Source organism: Chamaea fasciata, unplaced genomic scaffold (assembly GCF_029207755.1).
Source record: "Chamaea fasciata isolate MVZ Bird 193981 ecotype frontalis unplaced genomic scaffold, bChaFas1.0.hap1 SCAF_2, whole genome shotgun sequence".
Lineage (NCBI taxonomy): Eukaryota > Metazoa > Chordata > Aves > Passeriformes > Sylviidae > Chamaea > Chamaea fasciata.
Genome location: NW_027094087.1, coordinates 66,154,673 through 66,170,839, shown reverse-complemented (window position 1 = coordinate 66,170,839; position 16,167 = coordinate 66,154,673).

Genomic DNA, 16,167 nt, shown 5'->3' with positions numbered 1-16,167 from the left:
CTTCTGCATCCCACTTGCAAGCAGAAGTTTTATCTTTGCAGAGCACAGAAGTTGTTTCCTTGGAAAAAGCAAGAAATATATTTGGGGCTTTTTATGGGAATTTTTTTTTAATGGTCTCATAAACTGAATGGCCAATGACAGAATTTTGTCCAGTTTTCCTTGCCCCATAATCCAAACTTTCAATCCAAACTTTTAAGACCTTGCTTTTTAACTCCGAAATACAGGCAGGCAGCTCTATTCACTTATTTAGTAAATATTGTGTCAATACTATCTCACAAGACTAGTCACGTTCCTGCTTTTCATAACAGTCTCGTACTCATATGCTTTAAAAATTTATCAAGAGAATAAGATGGAAACTTCTAAGGGCTTTTCATTCTTGTTCTGAACTCTTAGGTAGGGGCACGTCTGTCCTCATTTACACCTGTTAAGCCTCATTGAAATCAGTAGGGTTGAACTAATGTAGCTGATTACAGTTTGGCTCATAATCTGTCTCCTGTTAACTCACAACACCACTTCCTACAGGTGGAACAAGATGAGCTCTGCTGACTGCAGTGCTCCATTTATAGAAATAGTAACATGCCCATTACCTTTCTACAGATCATGATGCTGGCTGCTTTGCCTGACAGGGAACATGTATCTCAAGATACAAAAATTAGCAGAAATACTTTTCCTCCTCATAAATGAGTGTGTTTAGCAATACCATCTACTAAATGATATGAGTAAATGAATTCTGGATCTCATTTGCAATTTTTATTTCATTCACCAAACAGCAGGACACTCTACTATAAATCTGTGTTAAGAGGTTAGCTTTGTTACACTGTTTTCTGTGTCAGATCTGTATTGCCTTCTAACTACAGTTTCACTATAAAGCTTATTATTTGTTGGAGTTAATTCTTCAAGGGTAGATTTGGGTCATAATGCTATTACAAGAGATTTAACCATGAACACATAACAGGACTTCTTTTAGCATTCACTCATAGCTAGGCACTTCCTGAATTGTTATACAATCGGGATAAAACTTTTTTTCAGATCCCAATAGAAAAAGTAAAATTATCTCCTCCACAAGAAAAATGCTAAATTCTTAGCATTTCTCTTTTTCATTGCTGCATTAGAGAGCAGAACTATGAAGAGGAAAGCAAAGCATTAAGGTGAGATTTTTTTTTTCTTCTGATGCCAGTCTGGATACAGGATGACAGCATTAGGGTCATGTTGTGCCACTGGAGCCTTAAAAACAATAACTGTTGGTGACTTTAAAGGCTAATGGAGAGGTTCAAAGTATGCCCAACTTTGGATTGCCATCAGCTTTGTTACTCTTATATTAGCATTGCTAAGGGTGGCTCAGCTCAGTGAACCTAAATAATGGGGTATGCCTGATGCTTAGACCATTGTAGCCTGGTTTTCTAGTAAAATAAGACTTCTGTATTCCATACAGAGATAGAAGGAGAGACCATAGGTTCCTGTAGTCTTGAACCACAGGTTCCTGACTCCTGAACCTGTGAGATATTGCTGTCTGTGTGTGGTGGCTATGGTGAGCGGGGCAGAAGTGAGCTCAGGCCTCGATCCCTCAGCCTCAGTTAGGTCTCGTAAGGCACAGAGCCATGGCAAACCAGATCTCATCAGTCTATCACTCACTAGCCTATGTGGGCTTTGGTGCACACCCCATGGACTGGATAATCAAACCTTTCCAGAGCTATCTCTTCAGTCTTTGTCCCATGACCTGTGCTTGTCAGGCACAAGCACACTCTGGCAGCAAGGGAGTTCAGTGTGGATGAGTCATAGGAATGCCACATCTACTCTAGGAATGGGGAGAGAGGGTTTTCTTCATTTTTCCAGATTTTAATTCAGTCAGAGTGATTATCCAAACTGCCTTGAAATTTTTCTTGGGAAATCGCAACTATAATTGCAATGCTGTGCACAGCTTTTTGATCACTCTGTTCTTGTGCATAACTTGGAAGATAGATTGCAGAGAGACTAAGCATTTTTTATGCTTACAACTCAAAGTGACAGTAATAAATAACCATAAAATAGTAGTCTTGCATCTATAATTTTTCATGGCAGATCCTTATAAAACCATTATGTAATTAACTTCTTTTTCAGCCATGTGAAAGTCCAGGTAAGGAAACTGGATGATGAAATATGAGACCAGCTAAAATTCTAACCAACCAAATCTTTTAGAGATGAGTGTGTAAGTTTCTTGACTCCTAAAGTTTCCATGTTTTTCTACCGTTATAGATGAGTTTTCCAAACATGAAAATGGGTCTGAAAACATGATTTTGAACTTCAAGCACTCCAGAAGCTTTCTGGAAGAATATATTAGCAAGCAGAAAAACACATATAACAATACAATATACTAAGTAATAACATTATCATGAAGAATTTTATTTTTGTAGTGCTAATGATCATTAAAAACTATACTTTTCTTCATTTACTGTGTTTCTATGAATGTAGTGGAAAACTTTGCATCAGTACTATCAGACATCAAAATCAAGATTTACTGAATTCGATTTTACTCATATAATTCCCAGGTATCCAGCCAAGGCATGCTGTCTACATTTCACCTTACAGCAAATGTAAAAAGGAGATAAATCAATAGTATTCTAGTGCCATCCCTCTCTTCCTCCTGACTGTTGAAGGAATATGGGTATTAGGAATATTAGAGCATCCAAATGCAGATGCCAGTGGGCATGAGGAGCTACTATGTGCAGAGATATGTTTGGAGTTTTTTAAAATGCATTGAAGTATAGGTGTCTAGATGCAAATCAAATATCTAAAGTTCGGCCCAGGTATTACCTGGACCTTTTCCTTTTTTTGCATTTGTTTTGTTCCCTTTAAAATTTGAATTGCCAACAGTCTTGGAATAGAATTGTTTTGTTATGGTCTCTGCAGAACGTATATGTTTACTTAGAGGCATAAATTTTACTGGGGAAGAATATACAAGGCAATAAAATACTGTGCTTGATTAAAAATTCAGGCCAACTTTTAATGACATTTCCTTCACCCTTTTTTATTTTGCCATAAATAGCTTTGAATGTCCTGAAGTTTCCAGTAGGATTACTTTGATAAAAGTACTTTGACCAGATATCTTTTACTTTTTAACTTGACCCTGAACCATCTAAATAGATGAAGAAAAATATGCTCAGCTTTGGAGAGGTAAAAGTAGGAACAAATTGCATTGGCAGAGCACAGTCCTCGTGCTCTTTCATAGGATAAGATCATGCTGTAATACCAATGCTTGTTTAGGGATTTCAGCAATAGGCAAGTAAAATTGCCTGTTGGATGGGGTTCTGAACAACCTGGTCTAGTGAAATATGTCTCTGTCCACAACAGAAGGGTTGGAACTAAATGATCTTCAAGGTCCCTTCCAACCCAAACCATTTTATGGCTCTATGATATAATTCTGTGATCTGTCTTTAGTGTAATCTGGCATGAGGTGAACCTCTCCAACCCTGTTCTCCACAGGCAGAGAGAAAGTGCTGCAGGATCAGTTGAAGGACACAAATCAGTTTGGAAATCTTCAGAGCTGGACTGATAGGAATTGCTCATTTTTTGTCTCTGTCATGCATAAACACTGATTTGTAACAGAATATTAAAAAAGATATTTTCATTTATTAGCATTTGCCATTTTGTTCACTCATGAAACTTACTGAAATCAACTAAGGGCAGCACAGGACCTTTAGATATGTCCTGTCTTGCAATCTGTCAATTGCAAATGGTGTCTTCACCACCACTTGGAGGATCCTTGCTGTTTTCAGAATTAGGAATTACCTTGCTGGCATCCCCAGTGCTTTACCTGGCCTTTCCATTTATTTTCTCAGGTGTTACAGCCGTCGTTATCATCCGTGTCACTTTTCTGTCTGCATCGCACTAGCCTGTTCTTATGTCAGTAGCAATATTTCTCCATTATTCACATAGCATTGAAGTTAGAATTCTTTTCCTTTTTCCTCATTCACTCTTTTGTTGCATGCAGTTCACCTTCTAGTGCCACCTTTGCTTATACCTTGCTATTGATGCATGACCTAGCTGGCTACAAGAGTCATTTTTCTGCTGATACTTTAATTCAAATCTACCCATGGGTGGTGGATAATTTTAATTGCTACCAGCAGGAAGCTGGGCGTATTCCGATTCAGACACCTCTGTCAAGAAATGAGTGGTCATTTCTGACATACTGGAAAATAAAAGTAGCTAACGGCATTATCTGACTTGAACTGAGCTGACAGATTTTTACAGTTATGTCTGGAGTCCAACACCCTATGTTTAGAAAAAAAAAATACATAGAATATTACGCGTAAGAAGGGGAAAAGTAAGAAAAGTCACTGTATAGAATAAAATACAGCACATGACCTCCAAATCTCATGTGCAAAGGAATACAAAACCCACATTTTGCCTATGCTTAAGAGATTTCTGGTATTTGCAACCCTAAGTAACACCTCTCTTGCATTTACACATTACTATTACACTGCGTAAACATTACTGTATTTGTAGGCTTGTAAAAAGTGGGCTGGGATATGAACTTCATTGTCTTTCACATGAATATTTAGCTTTTTTAAAATGTCTATTTCCAACATAAAATAGCATATTCTATCAGTCTTTTGGAGTACTGGAAACAATAGACCGTTCCAGATTAGTTTGGAGGCTAATTAGGATGAATAAATATTATAGAATCTAACCATAGCTAGATCATGATACATGTTTCTCATTAGTGTATACACACCAGTTGATATGAGTATGTGTTTTCACTTTTGAGGAACTCTTCACCAAATCTCAGGTGTCAAGAATGGTGAGGTAAACTCACCAATGGAGGATCTGATTATTTGCCTAAGGTCAGGCTGTAAAGTGCTGTCAAAGGAAGGATACTAGATAAACCTCATGGTGTGGCACAACTTGATGAACAAGCAGCTCGAACTCATGTGCTGTAAGCTTGTCCAAAATACTGTCTGCAAAACAAGCACACAGCTATGTGATTTGACTTTGCTGCTGTTACAGAGAAGTATTAAAGAAAGACAAGGAGATCTACAGAAGATCTATCCCAGAATATACAATGAGCTATTAATAGGCTTATCATCTCACACATGCAGAAATAAGCAGTGGACTGTGCCTTGAGGAATTATTAAAAACCACTCTGCTAAGTGTATACTACCTAAATGAACTCAGGATAGCTCTATGCGCTTGCTGGTAAATTAGTGTCCCAATCATCTCTGATGCAGTGGTAGTGGTTTAGGGAAACAACATAACTGCATCAATATAGTGTAGTATCATTAAAAATAAATAAATAAATAAATAAATAAATAAGGTCAACTTTTCGTCAGGGCTTCTTAGCTTGGGTCTGCCCCTAGTCTGAACAAGTGCTACATGGGCCCCAGTACTAAGTGTTTGCCAGTTTCACATTTCCCCCACAGTTTTTCCTGGCCCATCAAGGAAGGTTTAGCAGCTGAGTTTCATCAATATGTTGCACAAGCCAGCTATTCTGCCTCTGAAGCATCCTGTTTGAATATATATGCATTGTTATATCCTCAGACTGGCTCCCCTGACAGTTGTGGATGCTGTCAGTTTCATAACATTTTCCCTCCAACGAGTGGCAATGTACAGCCATAACAAAAACAAATTCAAACCCTGATTGTATTGCAACCCACAGTGATATTGCAGAAGGATGATATTTCCTACACTTAATAAAAACATCCTTTCAATAGGCTTTTATACATCTTAAATGGGTAACAACCAGAAGTATACAGTGTGATGTGTGTCAAAATCCTCACGGGTTGATATTTCATCTTGTCAGAATAGCAAGAGCATCGATATACAGAAATCTTTAGAACCAAGTGGGGCACTGTTTGCTCAGCTAAAAACCTGATTTATCTCTCATAAGCAGTCAATGAAGAAATATTCTATTGACATATCAAAGTTTATATGAGTTGCCAAAGGAAAATAAGGCTAGGAAGCTAGGGTGTTTGTCAGAGATAGGTAGAACAAGATCAAGATACTCTGCCAGAAGCTGACAAGGCAGAAGATTGTAGGTCAGCACTAATATGTAATTTAGCTCTAAGAAGCCACTTGTCATATAGCTGCAGCCTGAATACTGTCTCTTAACTGCTCATTCTTTGCAACAGGCCCACTTTAGCCTTGGTGATTCCAGCGGATACTCATGCATCAGGTCTCTTAACTGAGCTACTGACAAAGCCTCTAACCTCTACCCAGTAAATCATCCGGTTAGCTGAAACACAATCAGGTTGCTTTTAACAGGGTTTCATTTTCCATTTTGTTATTTACTGGTACAGCTGGAGAGGATTTTTCAAGCCATTACATCGCAATCTTCACTAAAGTTAGCCGAACTGATTTGGCAAAGAAGGGCATTGCCGTTGCTTGCCCTGCTAGATCCTTACATGGACATGCAACAGTCTCCCTGCTTAGTTGACCTAATACAACAGTGCTGGATCTAGCTCCCCAGGGAAATATTTGTCAGCAGATATTCCCACATACTCATACCGTGAAATCCTAAGTACAAACAAGGAGAGTTTTTTTATGCTGCCTGCTCAATTACTATTTATTTTTTTATTCTCAGCATGTCCCATCATTCATGAAGCAGGCAAGTACTTGTAGAAAAATTCTCAAAAGGTATGAATGGATTACTACTTTTTTCCCCTGGCATCTTTCCTGTGTTCTGCCTTGTTTTAATCAAAATGGGTGGAGCACATATTGCACTTGCTTGCACTGCACTAAATCACTTTAATAAACTCACTGCAAAATTCAGTCAAATGTTGCAAAACTTTGTACTTACAATCTGTCAACACTCTGAGGCATTTTGCTCAACAGGATGTGTTACTAAGTAGTCTGCCCTTTCAGTTTAATTTCTAAATTCCTGAAGAAAAAAAAAATTCCCCTTGCTGTTCTCCTGAGAATCCTCACATATGTCAGTCTTACAAAAATTAAGTTGCAGTGTTATCAAGTGTATGTTTTCCAAGTTTCCTCAAGGATCAGTATAGTTGCAGACCCATTATGCTCCTTTTACAATACCACTTTTTTTCTTAGAACAGAGGTCTACATTCACCCAAAAAAGGAGAAGGTACCTTCTGAAATGAAAACATGTGAAGTGGGAAAGGTAATTCAGAGAAGGGAGGTCCTTACATTCAAACACTAAATATAAAACCTGGTTATCAACTAAAAGGACGTTACCTGAAGCTGTGTGGATGCAGTGGGATAAATTTGTGTGAAAACACACACACACACACACACACACACACACACACACAGAGTCACTCTGATGAGTTCCCTCTGTCATGCTGACAGCATCTTTGTGCTGATTTTCAATGCCAGTTTATTCTAACAAATTCAATCCCATCCATATTTTTAAAATGCTTCAAGGTTTTTCCCATGAGTGCTCAATGTAAGCTTTGTTTTAACCAGAGCTCAATAAACTGGTAAGAGAATGGCTGGGATCTGGATGTGAGCCTCAGGGAGCAGCAATCATATAGAACTACTCCCATTTTGTTGTACACAATTGATCAACACCACTCTGGTCATGTCTGCTGGGCTGCATGAGGAAAGTGTACATGATCATCTAGGTAACACACAATTACAATCTTTCCACGAATATCAGGTGAGAAGAAAAAGATGTCAAAATTGCCATGTAAACTACAAGGTGTGAAATATTAAATCTGCTTAACTTAATAAATATGTACCATAAGTAAATTATTACTGTCATTCAAGCTACAAGTGGGTCCTGGCACCTAGGCAGACTCCCATGAAAGAGGATGAGGCTATATATAGGGATGTACTTTGTGTAGGATAAGATATTTTCTATCATGCTCAATATCAGCATGGTGACTAGTAAGATATTAGAAGAACAAAGCATTAAAAGAAAACCTTATTCTAAATTATCATAGCTTTTTCAGAAGATCTACTGGTCTGCCGGTCTACATTTGTTCAAAACAGGAATATTCACTTCCACATACCCTCCTCGAACCACAATAGCCCTCCTTGCAAATTACGTCAATTAATATTTTTCCTAGAAGGCTACTCAGAGCAAACACCCCAGAACTCTGTGTTTCTGTTTCATACAGACTTGCACAGTACAGCAGCTCTTATTATGGATCCTATATAGATTATAGGATCTCATTATTATTCATTAAAACTACTTGAGGGCCTTAAAAGGGGCCATCAACTAGACCTCCAGTGACACCTGCTGCTGTAAAAGGCAAGGGTCCACTTTATACCCATTCATGTCTCACAGCCATGTTTGCAGAAAATCACCTGTGTAAGAGATGCACACCTGAGGGAGGCCACTGGCCTGCCGCATGAAATGGCTGTGGAAAATGCAGTGTTTGCAGAAAACAAACAAGATCCATTTATTTCTCTTTTAGAGTCAGTGGGAGTCTCAAATCTAAAATCCCCAGCAGTGTGGAAAATGTGACTTGCATAGAGACAGTTGCCATACGGTTACTTCTGAATTTACCTGCTAATACAGAATGCCTGGAGCAGCCCTCTCAGCTGTGCATTAGAGCATCTCTCTCCTGGATGTAAGACCAAGGGCTGAGGTTATCCTGGGTGTCACATTCACACCAGCCTATGCCTGGCTGGTGGCCACCCTGGCATTACAGTCACACCGCTGGAACTGCTTAGACCATGGTCGTATCTTCAGTGTTCACTGTTACGTCTGTGGGTCTATTTCTTTACCATTTTCCCCTGTGCCAGGTCCCCACAATCCTGACAGGATGGATGCCATCCTCCAGCCCTGAGTATGGCTCCCCCACAACTGAACCCCCTACCTGGGCCTGACCCCCAAGCTCCAGGGTGCTCAAGGAAACATGGTCTCCAACTTCTTCCAAGTTGAGCTGGCTCTTGCTGCTTCTGAAACATACAGGCACTAAATATGCCCCTATCCACAATTTCTTAGATGTGTTCCTCCCATTGCACCAAGAGTGCTCTTTTGGGTCTCTGTCTCCCAGGGTCTTTCCCCTGAGCCTCAGGACTTCTCTTCAAAACTGCAAAATTCCTTAGGTCAGCTATTTTGTCTAACTTTACCTCTCTTGAAATGTAAATCTGAGCTTCAGATTTCCCTGTGAAAGCATAACCACCTAATTCTTTCTCCACCTCAGAGCTGACACTGTGTCTTTCCAGGTTTATATTTCACCTAACTCACATATGGCTTCATTTTGCTGTGTCTGGGAATTTGCCGCTCCCAAGTCACCACACCCTGCAGAAAAGCTTTTCAAGAAATCTTTTTGTAGATTTCAGCTTGCCTGATCTACTTTTTCTTCAGTTACTAAGGTTTTACAATTGATTTTTAACCCAAAAGTTGTCAGGGAACAATGAATTCATATCCGATAAGAAAGTTCATTACATTCTTTTTGCATTGATTTGTAGTATCAGCCGAAACCCTGGATTATAAAAAGACAGATCTGCCAAATCATCACACAGGGAAAACTGTGAGAATCATTTCAGGCACTTGGGGCTTTCTTAAGAACCAGCTTCTGAATTTTTGTGGTATTAAGATCTTAGAATACCCAGAGAAAGAAAAGTGCCCTGCTTAATTCTGAAGAGGCATGTGAAGCATTTGGCTGTAGACAACCCACTACTTTCATAAGCAGTTTAAAAGACAGCTTAGGCAATGAATCAATGTTTTGGGCGCTTATAATTTTCTGCCTCATTATCAGTGTCTGTTCTCTGCTAAAGACAATGCTGTTCAGAGGGTTTTGCTTATGTGTAACAAATTACATTATATTAAACAAAAAAGATGATTTATGCAATGACAAAGATTTTTAAAAACACTCAAAAGAGAGTTGTTCATTTAAAACAAATTTTTTCATGTTTTGGGTTTTTTTAATTTGTTTTCCAGCAGCATATAGCATGACTCACATACAAGACTCTGAGCTCCATTTTGGATCTGCCTTTCAGGCTCTGTTAGACATAAAGGGAACTAATTACAGTAGAGGACATTGCAGGGACTAGAAAAGGGATCGATATATGTATTCCCCTAAGAGTGTTCAGCCATTAAACCAATGCAGGAATTTTCTGAGAACTAATAAAGGCTTTCTGGTTTTACCCAATTCTTCTGATTTTCCTGAGTTTCAACTCTGCTCGCTAGCACAAAACTTTTATCATCATGTTCAAAACTCTCACTGTGAATGGCACAATTTAGCTTCCATTTTGTTTTATTCAAGGTATTGTTTCCATGTCTGGTAGATGATCTTGGCTTTTTCTAAGCAGAAAGCGTCCTATTAGTGGTCTGAAGTGGATTCACAATTCATTAATCATAATAAGAAGCATAAGACCACTCAAACTACTTTTAAATACAAATACATAAATATAGAACTTGAGTCTTGAGTAGCCTCACTGTTGCTACCAATTAATTTCACCAACTAAACTTGGAGTTCCTGGTCACTTGCCGTGTTTTGGAAATATGCAGACCTCAGACAAGGGGTTAGTTACAAAATCAGCAATTCTAGAGCAACAATTTCTTTAACAGATTTCCTCTTTTTAGATATATAAAACAGGCCACATTTGAGTCAGTGAATCAAATATGACCAGTTTCTACCCAACTATGTGGATGCTTAATCTGTGTGTTTCTATCATGGTATACATGCCAAATAAAACCCCTTGAAATATTTAATTCAGATCCAGACGTATCTGTTGTGGCTGCCAGCCCAATTGTGCTAACATTAGGTTTAGCCATGATTAGACACTGATTTATGCATTCTAATGTCTTTCTTTTACAATAACATCATGAACCAAGTGACTTGGGAGGAGTTTTTAGAGGGAAAATTGCACTGGGAATATCAGTTATTACCGAAAATATAATGAGGATGTCTAGCAAGAATGTCCTCTCTCAGCTCTGAGGCTACAACAGGCTCATTAAAAGTAAAAAATAACGTAGCATTTAATGACGTTTTGAAACTCTTACATTTAATCTTTAGTAGAACACACTCATGGAAATAGTAATGTATTTCTGTCAGGCAGTGTGCTGAACACTGCCTGCTCACAACAGCTTCCCTAGTTTGGATAGGAAACCTTTTAAAATACTGCTCTATTTTTGAAGAGTTGTGTTCATGGAAAATTTATGTCTCCAACATTCAGTGTCCCTAGTACACTCATTTTTCTACCTTTTTGGTTATCCCAGCATTATTTATTCTATCAAATCAAATTATGATTAAGGCAATATATTTTGAAATAAACACCCCTTGTTATGTACTAATGTTTTATTTCTACACACCTCTGTAGAGACCTGGTGGCCTGGTATTTCAAGTTCCATAATGAGAAAGTGTAAGCCTGAGGTTTGGACTGAGTGCTGGTGGTGGCTTGCAGTCAACTGAGATGAAGGGAGGTTATCTGGACACTGGGACTGGAAAGTTATAGGTGGCCAAGCACAGTGCCAGGTGTAAAAAAAATTAAGTATATATACTAGGCACATTGAAAAACTCCATCAAAACAGGATTGCCTGTGAGAAAGAGACAGAAAAATTTAAAAAGTAAACAATTTTACACAGTTTTAAATTATATATTTGTAAAATACACATTCAAATAATGTATCAAATACTAGTTTAATATTTAAACAATAATGTTAAATTCCAACCAGAACAATTTATTCTAATCAGAAAGGCATCCAGAAAGGTGCTAAAAATAAAAATTAAAATAAATTTGTAAAAAATAAATAAAAAAGGGGGGGTAGGGGGTGGGGAGGACAGGGGAGAAAAACCACCAAAAATCCACACCAAAGATTTTCTTCAAAAATGTAAAAGTTTGGTGGGTAGAAAGCTGAAAGGCTTTGAACTAGGCTTAAGGGGCAGCAAAGATTTCGTTGTTGTTGTTGTTGTTGTTGTTATTATTATTATTATTATTTAGCTAAGAATAGACCGAGATACAGGAATGGAAAGGAGTAAAGTCATTACTCAGTAATGTTCTTATCTTGTACACTGTATTTTGTTCAGTTTAACCAACACCTGGAAGTACATGGTAGAAACCCAGGAGCCTGCAGATGTGTGATGAGGGAGATGAGGGCGACCACTGGTCAACTATGGGATAAGAAACCACTTTCAAGAAAAACTCCAGAGACTGGGACCATTCCTTCAGGGGAAAGACAAAGAGCCAGGAAAAAGGCAGCCTTGGAGAAGGTGGCACATGTAAGTAAAAGAGACAATGCTTACAGTAGTCAGCAGAGCACAATACAATACTCCTACTAAACTACAAAATGATTAAGGGAAAGCCAATAAAATCAAAAGAGAGCAACATTTAGTGGACATGCTTGAAGCTAAATATTAGTTTCCTGCTGTAAGGAGCCAATTAGCACAACATGTATTTGAATCTGAAGCACAGAGTGTGCTCTCATGGCTAATTAAAACGTTCTGAGCTCTAAGTTCAAAATTTTAGGTATCAATCCCTCATGCAGATATTGAAGTGGCAAGAGAAAGCTATTTAGCCTCTGGGCAGGTAGTTAAATAGCTGTTTGATGATTGTTTGAAAATTTATTTGTAAAATCGAGTATTTATAGGTGGGACAGCACACTCTGAGTTTGCTGGGTTACTGGCCTGATCTGGCGCTGTGGTTTCCACAGCCCTCAGCCCCACAAGGGCAAAACAATTCCTGGAGTATCTGCAGCAATGCCAGGGGCTTAGGCAGCTTCCACCATTTATAAACTGCTGAAAATATGAAAATAAAATTCATAGCATAAGAAATTAGGTCCCCTAAATCCACTTGTTTTATAATACATAATGACATAATATAAATCATATATAAATCATTTATAAATACATAATGAGTAATATAAAACATGAAAGAAATCTTTGGAATGAAAACAACTGCCAACATACCCTTACATGAAATGTGAACAACCTGTTAATCTTGAGATCCTATTCAGAAGTGAAACCCTTGTGCACTTGTTCAATTCTAAACAAATATTACAGTAGCATCAGCAAATCCTTGTTTCATTCTTTGTACATAGTTACTTAAATATTTTTCATCTACCTTTTACCCAGGGTAGTCAGTAAAGTATATTCTGCTTAGGGAGTGACTTTTTTCCACAAAACAATCAGCAAATTAATAACAAATGTTGTGATTACACCTGCACACATGCACAGTTGTATTGAACATTTTCCACTGCCCTAGCAAATAATTTCAGTGGACCCAGTTCTCATCTACTTTACATTGGTACAGTCTCACAAAAAGCCACAATGTAAGTATATAAGGAGGTTAGAATGAAACACTTCTGTATGCAGAGATAGGGAAATGCACCTTATGTTGCAGAAATAAATGTGCCTAGGAAAAATAAGCAGCACAAACATGCAGAGAAAGTTGTTTAATTCGTGAACTGAGAGTTTAATAACAAACAGCATATTTTTGTCATAACTCAAGTTTTATTGCAACTCTTTTGAACTCCAGACAGCTGTAATTTCCTTTTGTCTATCAGCCAAAAGAAGTTTTACCTCACTTTAGTATTTTGCAAGGAATGAAAGAAAGAATGACTCAGATAACTGTATTTGAAGCTGCTGAGTAAGGCTATTTTCACTCCCTAGAGGTAATGTTTTCATGCCAAGCTTGAAGTTTTGAACTACGAAATAAAAAGTGTGCTAAATACTGATTTTATTAGCCCTTTAAGCATTTTGCTTTGAAATAATGGGAGGAAAGATCATAATATTTTTATATGTGTGATAAATCAGTCATAGAAATAGAGATGCAGTGCAATGCAATTATTTAATATTAGTAGTTCTCTTGGCCTTATTGGAATTTGTCTCCATGGGAATAGTTTGTTTTGCTGCTATCCTATGTACGGTCAGATCACAGTTGTTCATATTACTCCCATCAACACAGTTTTACAGATGTCAGTAGGCTGCAGAGGCAGAACCAAAGAACTGAGAGTCTCGTTCAGAGATCTTCACATAGGGAACATATTCCCACCCAAGGATCAATGTTGTATATGCCATGAACCACAGGCATCCCAGTCATCTGCACACCCCAACAGGAGCAGCACAAAGAACAGGGAATGTAAATGAAGGTGAGAGTTCCCTAATTCTTTTATAAACCCAAAAGATTTTGCCCTGCAATCTAAAGATGACCAAGGTTCCTGGGCAGGTCTTGCTTGACTGAGCTTGTTTGCCCATGCCTATTGGGTACTGAAGATCAGGAATGGCCTTTCAGTGCACAGAATTATTTGAGAATACAATAGGCTGCCAAGAGAAGTAGGTGCAGCAACAAGCAGCAGAGCCTGGATGTGATAAGCATCTAGGGACTCTTACAATGCTGGGTATATCTCCTGAAAGGGAAGGAAGGGATTAATCAGACGGATGATTCTCCCTATCCAAAAATCCCATTCACCACACGTCAGCCAGCATGGCACCCTTCCCAAAAAACTGTCCTCCCTACTCACTTCCGTATGCTTCTTTAGAATAGCCCAATAAAATCACCAGGGCTAATTGCCCCAGTGAAACAAAACACCTGCACGTTGTGTCTTTACCATGCAGAAAATGAAATTCTTCAGCTGAAGAAGGTTTTAGAGAAAATGAATAGACTGTACAATAGATAAGTTTATATCCATGAATTTGTTCACACATCTGCATCCCTGGATATCCACACACCATTTATTTCTACCCAGGGTCAATTCTAACCCTTTGGTTGACTGCATTGGTATTGACTGCATGTCTGCTGATGAGATTTCTGCAAAGCATGCCACTACATTTTTGGGGGGTAGTGTATGTGACGGGGTGATGTCAAAGTGAAATTTTAGCAGTGGTGTGTCTACCGATCCACCCACAATCCTTGCAGATGCAGAGGTAACTGTGGCTCCTTTAGCTCACCTCCACCAGTCTTTTTGTTCTTACTTACTAAAGAGTGCCACACCTCATTTCAGAAAGTCTGCTTAGCACACGTTCCCTCCAGAATTAGCTCAAGTTATCTGCATGCAGGTTAATCCCTTGAGTCAAACCAGCCAAGTTGTAAAACACCACTTAAAAACCACAGAACAGGGTGTAGCTGGAACCTGACTACATGCTAGCATAACTTCACCCTGCACTCATAGTCCCTGAGCAGCCAGCCAAGTTCAGACCTGAGTGCAAACAAGGGGTTTGCAAGAGCTCAGGGAAATGCAAAAACTGTACAAGGGCCATCGCCGCAAGATGATTGCATTTAGCATTTGATCAAACACAGCAACAAGCTTTAAGAATACATCTAACAAATTGTTTTTTCCCCTCCACCGTTGAGCTGTGAGTTTTTAAGGGAGTTCAGGTGTAGAATTAAGTAGTCATACTTTTTCACACACCTCTAACTTTCCTAGTACTTGACTGCCCCTCTGGGGAACAGCAGTTTCATGCATTCTGTCTTTGATCCAGTGTCCCAGATCGGAAAGATTTTAGCCCAATTTGTCTCCCACCATTAGTTTGTTTTTCTTATGCTTTAAAAGTAGTTGATGGGGAATTTTCTATGAACTCTTGCTGCTAAAACTGCTGTAGTAATAATATTAATAAGATGTAAGACAGCCAAATAATGCATCAGAGACTAATGAAGCTTTCATCTAAAAATACTGGAATACAATGTGTGGAAAGTATTACACATCAAATTGATTTTTCATAGAAAAGCTTAACGAGTCAATACCCTAGTCATAAACAAGATGGGATAAAAGTTCTGAAATTGCTCCGAGAAAATCCAGAATTTTCCTTCAGTAGGTAATTGATACTGCAACAATGCATCTGTTGGGCAGACGCAGCTGTCACTGTTAAAAAATGAAGCCTAAGATGATCATGCAGGAACTATTAATTTGTGATGGCCAGGTTATGTCTATCCTTGAGCGTGTTTGATAGTTCTCAAGAGTGCTTCACCTCCCAGACTGATCCAGAGGCCACAACTCCAGAAAAGCTCAATTTATCATATACTTTCTTGGTGATATCAGGTCATTGAAGGGAAACATCAACAGTGCCATGGAGATCAAAGAAACTAAGAATCAAATTCCACACCTTAGAGCTTGGGACAGAAGGAGCTCACCTAATCACGTAAGTACCTTAAATAAATGCACAGATTATTTTAAATTCAGATTTCACTTGTTCCTTAGTATAGATATTGTTGATTTAAAACAATAATTTGTTCTAAGACGGTAACATGAAGTTGTATATTCTAATGGTTAGAGTTGTAAAAGAACCCACCTGGACATATTTTTTATTTATATTTTCAACACAGTGTACTGGGAGCCGAAAGC